We start from the raw sequence: 9,944 nt of genomic DNA, 5'->3' as shown, positions 1-9,944 counted from the left end.
GAGTCAATTTGGACTCGGATTTGAAAACAAAACACATATATGGACTCGTGTAGGTAGTCGGAATCTACTCTTGGACCCAGGATTTGACCGGGCGAGCCCGTGGTTGACTTTTGTTGACTTTTTGGGATTTGTGTAATAATCATAACTTTATCTATTGTAATTGATTTTTCTTGCATTCTTTGATATTATTAAGTCAACTTTGGTTAGGTTTGAGTCGTGTGGAGGCGAATTTTAGGGGAAAAACTATTTTCGAGGCTTGAGTTGGCCTAGTTGAGATAAGTATCTTGTCTAACTTTGCGTGGGGGAACTACCCCTTAAGATTTGGGTTGATTATGCTATTTGTGTTATGTAAAAGTCATGTACGCAAGGTGACAAGTGGGTACACAGGTTAAATTTGGTATTTGACCGGTTTAGGTTATTTAGATCCTTTCCATGCCTTTAATTGAATTGTCATATCTCTCATTGTTAATGTACTCTTACATGTGTTAATTTACTCTTACATTCTCTATTTGATGTTGTTAGCACTTGTTCTACCTCTTACTTGTTAGTTTACTCTTATATGCTTTAGTTGAAGTTATTACCTTCCTTATTGTCTTGTTACCTCTTTAATTGTTGAATCACTTTTAATTGAAGTTGTTATTTCGTGGAGTTTCATCTTGTTGAGTTATTGGTGTTGTAGTTGTAAAAGTCGTTATCACATTGAGGTGAAGTTGTTAACTGTTGAGATATCTTTCCTTGTTGAGCTTTCTCACTCTTTTTGTTATTGTTGAAATTCTTGTACACCTTGTGGCTGAGACGTTTTCTATTTGTTGTGGAAACAGTGGTATTGTTGACATGTTGGCAAGTTGTGGCATATGATCACTTGTGATGCAAGTTGAAATTGTATTGTAATATTGATACGCATACAGTGGTATAAGGCTAAGGGTTGATACACATGCGGTGAGATAAGGTGGTCTTGATACGCGTGTAGCTAGTAGGGGAACTACTTGAAGCCACACTGTGAGATAAGGTGGGCTAAAATGCATATAGCTATTTCGGAAAAATTATTTTCAAAACTAAATGTAAAGGCGCATGCGGTGTTATAAGCAAAGATTGTGATTGAAATTGTGAAATGTGGAAACGAGGCGGTACCTCAATTTTTATTTCTTGTTGTGCACTCTATGTTAAAAACGTTTCTTGGTTCAATAGTTTTTGTTGTTTCTTCTTGCCTTACTTGAAGTTAACCGTATTTATTTCCTTGTTGTTTCATCATGTGTTTACTCTTTCTTTTTTTTACCGCTTAAACTTCCGTTGTTAGCTTACATTACTGAACTGTTTACTTGTCCCGCCGTCTGCAGGTCTAAGAGTCAACTTCCGTTCTCTTTTCATTACTTTTATTTCCTTTATCAGGCAATATTGTAGTAGAGTATTTAGAACATTATGTAGAGCTTATGACTTAGTTCCACCGATTTTGGGAATTATGTTGTTGATGTTCTATTTTGGGAAATTTATATGAGATTATCGGTTTATTTTAGTATCTCAGTTGGTTATTTCTTTTAAGCTATTATTTAACGTCAGTCTTACCTAGTCTTCACGACATCCTAAGGTAGGAAATTGGGGTCATGAAATGTATGTGCATATCGAGTTCAAAGATGACCCAGAAGAGGACCCGGAGGAGGAACCAGAGTGTCATCATGAAGACGTCGAGGAAGAGTTTGAGGAGGATTTTGAGGAGGACCCAGAGGAAGAGATCCCAGGGGAAGATTCATAAGAGGATTACTGAGTTGTTGGTTGATTTCTAGTTTGTACCTTTTAATTTCCCTAAGGGCGGTCTTTTAAGCCCATGAAATCTATGTAAAACCCCAAAGGGGCCATGTTGTAGCATTTCACAATTATTCTCTATCCCTTACATTATTCAGTGGAAGTCTGGTAACCTATTTCCTTGGTCACGATGTTGTAACCACAAAAATTTGCTATTAATGAAAATCAATTTCACTCCGGATCCGAACTTGTCAAATAATTTGTATTTTTTGTTATCACTTACGACGTAGGCCTACCTTCGGCAAAGAGAGGTCCCCCAATACTTTAAAATGTGTTTGTTCAATATGTGAATTAACTGCTCTGTATGATTATATATGTACATTTCTTGAGCTAACTTCTATCTTGTTTTGCTTGATCGCTTGTTTATGTTATTATTTATTCCCCCAAACAAAGGTTGGTTTGTGTTGATAATTAAACTGGCCGAGCGACCATATAACCTGAGGTGCAAAAGAAAGATGACTGCCACAGATAACCTGGCTGGAAATGCTCTAGAAGTAACTGACGCCCCAGGGGGTTCAAGAGAAAGAGACGAAACTCAGAATGATGAATATGTCTCCCTGATGGAGTAAGAAATTGAATCGTTGAGAGAATAAGTACAATAAATCCGGGAATCGGCACATCTGGTCATGATGACGCTTCCACAACCACCTCGCTTACCATTACCTAGAATCTATACCTGACCATTTTTCTTCATCAAGCCCGCAACCTGCCGGTACTCCAACTACCTTCACCTGTACCACAATTCCTACCATGTCTCAGGGTAAACCACTAGTTACCCTTAAAAATCAACCAAACCCTTTTATACATGCGCCTTACATTCCCAACTACATTCAAGCTCGACAAAATACCCCAACCATAATCAACTTGGTCCAAACTACCCCTCGTGGTAATGTAACCTTTGCAAACACCCATATGCAGTATATACCTGCGACACACACCGCCACCCAAGAGAGATATGTTCCACCCGTATATACTGCATGAGAACCTACTTTCACTATGCCCATCATGGTCAGGGTGTCTTCTGAGATCAATCAGTATGATGAGATGGAAAAGGAAGCAATATCCAAAGAAGATGAGTCATTGTTAGAACAACTACGGATCCTAAGAGAGCAAATGAAGAACCTGCAAGTCTCTCAAGGGAGCGAGAGCTTAGACTACGAAGATTTGTGCATACATCCAGAGACATGCCAGCATTATACAAACCCCCAAAATTTGATATATTCGATGGGACTGGCAATCCCCACGCCCACTTGAGGGCCTATTGTGATAAGCTAGTAGGAGTGGGAAGGATCGAGAAGTTGAGAATAAATTTATTCATAAGAAGTTAGACCAGGGAAGCACTCACTTGGTACACCAGATAGGATCCCAAGAATTTGAGAGAATGGCAAGACATGGCTGAGGATTTCATGAATTGTTTCAAGTTCAATACTGAGATTACGTCGGACATATTTGCTTTAGTGAACATACAAAAGAAACGATCTGAGTCATTTCAATATTATGCCCGTCATTGGAGGTCCGAAGCAGCTAGAGCACAACCCCCACTGGTTGACAATGAACTGACACAATACTTCATTCGTGCTTAGAAAGAAATGTTTTTTGAGAAAATGATGGGAATGATGGTCCAGAAGTTCCCTGGGTTGGTCAAGATGGGAGATTTCTTAGAAAAAGGGTATCAAGTCCGGTAAAATACAATCCATGGCCGAATTACAAGCTTTTAGCAAAGCTATACAGTCTGGATCCATCGAAGCGCAAAAAGGATGAAGGAAGAGGTGACGAAAATTGTTCCTTACCATAAACCAAGCCTGCCTCGACGAGCCAATCAATACCCCGCAAACACTCATGCTCCGACCAAGCCCACTTATAACCTAGTTTATAATACCCAGCTACATTATAATCCACCCTGTCCCAATACACATCCATAGTGTAGAGTAGATTCTAACTACCTACACATATATTTTTATTTGATATTACTAAGTCAACTCTGGTTAGGTTTGAGTCACGTGGAGGCGAATTTTAGGGGAAAAACTATTTTCGAGGCTTGAGTTGGCCTAGTTGAGATAAGTATCTTATCTAACTTTGCATGTGGGAACTACCCCTTAGGATTTGGGTTGATTGTGCTATTTGTGTTATGTAAAAGTCATGTACACAAGATGACAAGTGGGTACACAGGCTAAATTTGGTATTTGACCGGTTTAGGTTATTTAGATACTTTCCATGCCTTTAATTGAATTGTCATATCTCTCATTGTTAATGTACTCTTACATGTGTTAATTTACTCTTACATACTCTATTTGATGTTGTTACCACTTGTTGTACCTCATACTTGTTAGTTTACTCTTATATGCTTTAGTTGAAGTTATTGCCTTCCTTATTGTCTTGTTGCCTCTTTAATTGTTGAATCATTTTTAATTGAAGTTGTTATTTCGTGGAATTTCATCTTGTTGAGTTATTGGTGTTGTAATTGTAAAAGTCGTTATCATATTGAGGTGAAGTTGTTAACTGTTGAAATATCTTTCCTTGTTGAGCTTTCTCACTCTTTTTGTTATTGTTGAAATTCTTGTACACCTTGTGGCTGAGACGTTTTCTATTTGTTGTGGAAATAGTGGTATTGTTGACATGTTGGCAAGTTGTGGCATATGATCACTTGTGATGTAAGTTGTAATTGTGTTGTAATACTTATACGCATACAGTGGTATAAGGCTAAGGGTTGATACACATGCGGTGAGATAAGGTGATCTTGATACGCGTGTAGCTAGTAGGGGAACTACTTGAAGCCACACCGTGAGATAAGGTGGGCTAAAATGCATATAGCTATTTCGGGAAAATTATTTTTAAAACTAAATGTAAAGACGCACGCGGTGTTATAAGGAAAGATTGTGATTGAAATTGTGAAATGTGGAAACGAGGCGGTACCTCAATTTTTATTTCTTGTTGTGCACTCCATGTTAAAAACGTTTCTTGGTTCAATAGTTTTTGTTGTTTCTTCTTGCCTTACTTGAAGTTAACCGTATTTGTTTCCTTGTTGTTTCATCATGTGTTTACTCTTTCTTTCCTTTACCGCTTAAACTTCCATTGTTAGCTTACATTACTGAACTGTTTACTTGTCCCGCCGTCTGCAGGTCTCAGAGTCACCTTCCGTTTTCTTTTCATTACTTTTATTTCCTTTATCAGGCAATATTGTAGTAGAGTATTTAGAACATTCTGTAGAGCTTATGACTTAGTTCCACCGATTTTGGGAATTATGTTGTTGATGTTGTATTTTGGGAAATTTATATGAGATTATCAGTTTTATTTTAGTATCTCAGTTGGTTATTTCTTTTAAGCTATTATTTAACGTTAGGCTTACCTAGTCTTCACGACATCCTAAGGTAGGAAATTGGGGTCATGACAAGTATGTGCATATCGAGTTCGAAGATGACCCAGAAGAGGACCCGGAGGAGGAACCAGAGTATCATCATGAAGACGTCGAGGAAGAGATCCTAGGGGAAGATTCATAAGAGGATTACTGAGTTGTTGGTTGATTTCTAGTTTGTACCTTTTAATTTCCCTAAGGGCGGTCTTTTAAGCCCATGAAGTCTATGTAAAACCCCAAGGGGACCATGTTGTAGCATTTCACAATTATTCTCTATCCCTTACATTATTCAGTGGAAGTCTGGTAACCTATTTCCTTGGTCACCATGTTGTAACAACAAAAATTTGCTATTAATGAAAATCAATTTCACTCTGGATTCGAACTTGTCAAATAATTTGTATTTTTTGTTATCACTTACGACGTAGGCCTACCTTCGGCAAAGAGAGGTCCCCCAATACTTTAAAATGTGTTTGTTCAATATGTGAATTAACTGCTCTGTATGATTATATATGTACATTTCTTGAGCTAACTTCTATCTTGTTTTGCTTGATCGCTTGTTTATGTTATTATTTATTCCCCCAAACAAAGGTTGGTTTGTGTTGATAATTAAACTGGACGAGCGACCATATAACCTGAGGTGCAAAAGAAAGATAACTGCCACAGATAACCTGGCCGGAAATGCTCTAGAAGTAACTGACGCCCCAGGGAGTTCAAGAGAAAGAGACGAAACTCAGAATGATGAATATGTCTCCCTGATGGAGTAAGAAATTGAATTGTTGAGAGAATAAGTACAACAAATCCGGGAATCGGCACATCTGGTCATGATGACGCTTCCACAACCACATCGCTTACCATTACCTAGAATCTATACCTGACCATTTTTCTTCATCAAGCCCGCAACCTGCCGGCACTCCAACTACCTTCACTTGTACCACAATTCCCACCATGTCTCAGGGTAAACCACTAGTTACCCTTAAAAATCAACCAAACCCTTTTATACATGCGCCTTACATTCCCAACTACATTCAAGCTCGACAAAATAGCCCAACTATAATCAACTTGGTCCAAACTCCCCCTCGTGGTAATGTAACCTTTGCAAACACCCATATGAAGTATATACCTACGACACACACCGCCACCCATGAGAGATATGTTCCACCCGTATATACTGCATGAGAACCTACTCTCACTATGCCCATCATGGTCAGGGTGCCTTCTGAGATCAATCAGTATGATGATATGGAAAAGGAAGCAATATCCAAAGAAGATGAATCATTGTTAGAATAACTACGGATCCTAAGAGAGAAAATGAAGAACCTGCAAGTCTCTCAAGGGAGCGAGAGCTTAGACTAAGAAAATTTGTGCATACATCCAGAGACATGCCAGTATTATACAAACCCCCAAAATTTGATATATTCGATGGGACTGGCAATCCCCACGCCCACTTGAAGGCCTATTGTGATAAGCTAGTAGGAGTGCGAAGGATCGAGAAGTTGAGAATGAATTTATTCATAAGAAGTTAGACCAGGGAAGCACTCACTTGGTACACCAGATAGGATCCCAAGAATTAGAGAGAATGGCAAGACATGGCTGAGGATTTCATGAATTGTTTCAAGTTCAATACTGAGATTACGTCGGACATATTTGCTTTAGTAAACATACAAAAGAAACGATCCGAGTCATTTCAATATTATGCCCGTCATTGGAGGTCAGAAGCAGCTAGAGAACAACCCCCACTGGTTGACAATGAACTTACACAATACTTCATTCGTGCTCAGAAAGAAATGTTTTTTGAGAAAATGATGGGAATGATGGTCCAGAAGTTCCCTGAGTTGGTCAAGATGGGAGATTTCTTAGAAAAGGGTATCAAGTCCGGTAAAATACAATCCATGGCCGAATTACAAGCTTTTAGCAAAGCTATATAGTTTGGATCCATCGAAGCGCAAAAAGGATGAAGGAAGAGGTGACGGAAATTGTTCCTTACCATAAACCAAGCCTCCCTCGACGAGCCAATCAATACCCCGCAAACACTCATACTCCGACCAAGCCCACTTATAACCTAGTTTATAATACCCAGCTACATTATAACCACCCCGACCCAATACACATCCAAACTTATAACAACTATATGCCCGTGTTAAAACCAAAACTCATCAAAGCAGACCTACTTATGATCCAAAACCACGCCCTTACCTCGAAGCATAGAACCCCAAAAATTTTACCCCAATTGCAGAGCCTCTGGACCAATTATTTGAAAGGCTAAGAAGAGTCGATTAAATTCGGTTGAAGGAAGAATCCAGGAGCAACCTACTAAGTACTTTGATTTAAGTAAGTGCTGCACATATCATTCACATGCCCCGTGATATGACACCGAAGATTACTACGGTCTGAGGCACGAGATCGAAATGTTGATTAAGAACAGAGCCATATAATGTACCCCAGCTCCACCATATGTAAACCATAACCCACTACCAAATCAAGGAGTAAACATGATAACCTTGGAGGAAAACTATAATTTTAAGGGAACCATCGTTACCATTGGAAAAACTGAAGCAACAAGGACGGCCCCTTGGGCGACCCAATTAATCACCGTGCAATTAAAGCCGCCAGTTTTGGTCCATACATATTAGCCATGGCCCATCATAGCCATCAAAGAGTATTGGAACAATGATTACACGACAATTTTGTGGGCTTATCAGTCGAAGGGAAAGGGAAAATGACAGAAATTGCGACAACTCATGGGATGATTCGGTCAAGAAGGTGCTATGCTCCTGTGGAATTGAATCGGGGAAATCAAGATAGAGTGTAGAACAAGAGAAAAAACATACTTGATGCATAAGTGACAAAATTCTAGAGAAAGATTTTGGTTAAAGAGTACTATATTGAGGAATAACTGAAGAAGACCCCGACACGCATATCAATCATGGATTAACTGATGAGTTATGACAGACATAAGGATTGTTTGGTAAAAGTGTTTAGTAGAGTAAGCATGCCAAGCAACGCCACTAGTGATGCACTAGCAGCAAATATTGGGAAGATAGTAGAGTCTAATAATGTCTCTTTTCGAAAGGACGAGCTTCCTGCGGAGTGAGTGGATCACAACAGAGCTCTGCACATCACCGTCAAGTGTGGTGACAAGGTCATATCTTCACTACTGATCAACGAGGGATCTGCAGTGAACATTTTCCCCTTCTACACATTGAGGGAATTGATATACATATAAGTGAGGTGAAAGAAAGCCATATGAGAGTAAGGGCTTTCGACGGATCGCAGAAAGACTTGATTGAGGAAATCTATCTAGGCTTGCAAGTCGGACCGGTTCAGTTCCCGATGTTATTTCAAGTGATGGATATTTCTTCCTCCTACAACCTACTACTAGGGAGGCCATGGATACGCGTGGCAGGGGTAGTTTCTTCCACTCTACACCAATACATGAAGTTTGAGTGGGATTGCCAGGAAATAGTGACTCATGGAGAACGGAGTGATCCAGCTTATTCAGAACACACAGTTCATTTCATATAGGAATTAAATGGGATCACCCTCCATGCGGTTGAGATCATACAAACAGTGAAAATGGAGAAGAATGAATGGTTCTACAACATGCAGTCGCCACATAGGTCACGGATGGCGATCAGGGAAATGATAAAATACCGGTATAAATCGTGAACTGGGCTAGGAGCCAGAACAAATGGGATAACTGAGCCAATTCAGTTGAACAAACAAAAGGGTACTACTGGTTTACCAGCCTGCTTCGAAAGAGTTCGTTTAGCGACCCAAGGAAAAAGGTTATCGTGTGAGAGAATATTCTAAGTCAGGATCAAAGCTCAGCGCAAGAAGAGGAAATCATCGATGGGATCAGAAGGTTATTTGTTGCATTGATAGAGGATTGTTGTGGTAAAACTGATATCAAGACATTGACCATTAGGGATGTTGAACCAGGAGAGACTTTGCAGAATCGGAAAGCCAGTCCATCTCTGGTATTCCAAGTGTCTTGGTAGTGTGGATTTTTGGTAATTTTGAAATTTGCATGATCAATTGAGGCTTGAATCATGCTGATGACTTTTTTGTTAAACTGCCTCTTTGAACGCTAAGACGTTCCTTTCAATGAAATAAAATTTTGTTTTTCCTAAAGTTTTACGCAAGCTTATCGTAATTTCAATGAAATAAATTCTTGTTCTACCAACCAAAGCACCTTGTAAAGATCACGACATCCGCTCTACCAACCGGAGAACCTTTTACAGATTGTACCACCCGCTTTGCAAATCAGAGCCCATTGTACAGTCGCACGGTCCGACCCAGACACACCATTGGTTGTATATGTATCACGCCGCTCTGCCAAATAGATCATTGAAAACCTCATCGCCGACTTCTCCATCGAAGGCTGTTCATTTGTATTACGTCATATGTCTCATCCCATCAACGAGAGGGGTAAAACTTATACAAATGGTTCTGCAGTCAAGAGTATCTATTGGGCATGCTCTCATTTATCCTTTTTTTTACTTCGAATGTTTTGACGGTTTTATTATGCAGTATACAAGTGCATTTACTCTCTCATTTACTTCAAATTCAAATCATCCACCACGCAGAGATTTCAAGTCAAAGTTCAAAGTCAAACACTCCATCACTTGGAGATTCAAATTCAAACATTCTGGTATGCGGAGGCTCAAAGACAAATACTCCATCACTTGGAGATTAAAAGTCAAAGATCAAAGTCAATGTTCGAAGTCAAAGTTCAAAGTCAAATGCTCCACAACTTGGAGGCTTCAAACTCACCCACCCAGTCCCCGGAATC

The sequence above is a fragment of the Nicotiana tabacum genome, chromosome 21, assembly GCF_000715075.1.
Source record: "Nicotiana tabacum cultivar K326 chromosome 21, ASM71507v2, whole genome shotgun sequence".
Lineage (NCBI taxonomy): Eukaryota > Viridiplantae > Streptophyta > Magnoliopsida > Solanales > Solanaceae > Nicotiana > Nicotiana tabacum.
This window is presented reverse-complemented; position numbering follows the sequence as displayed.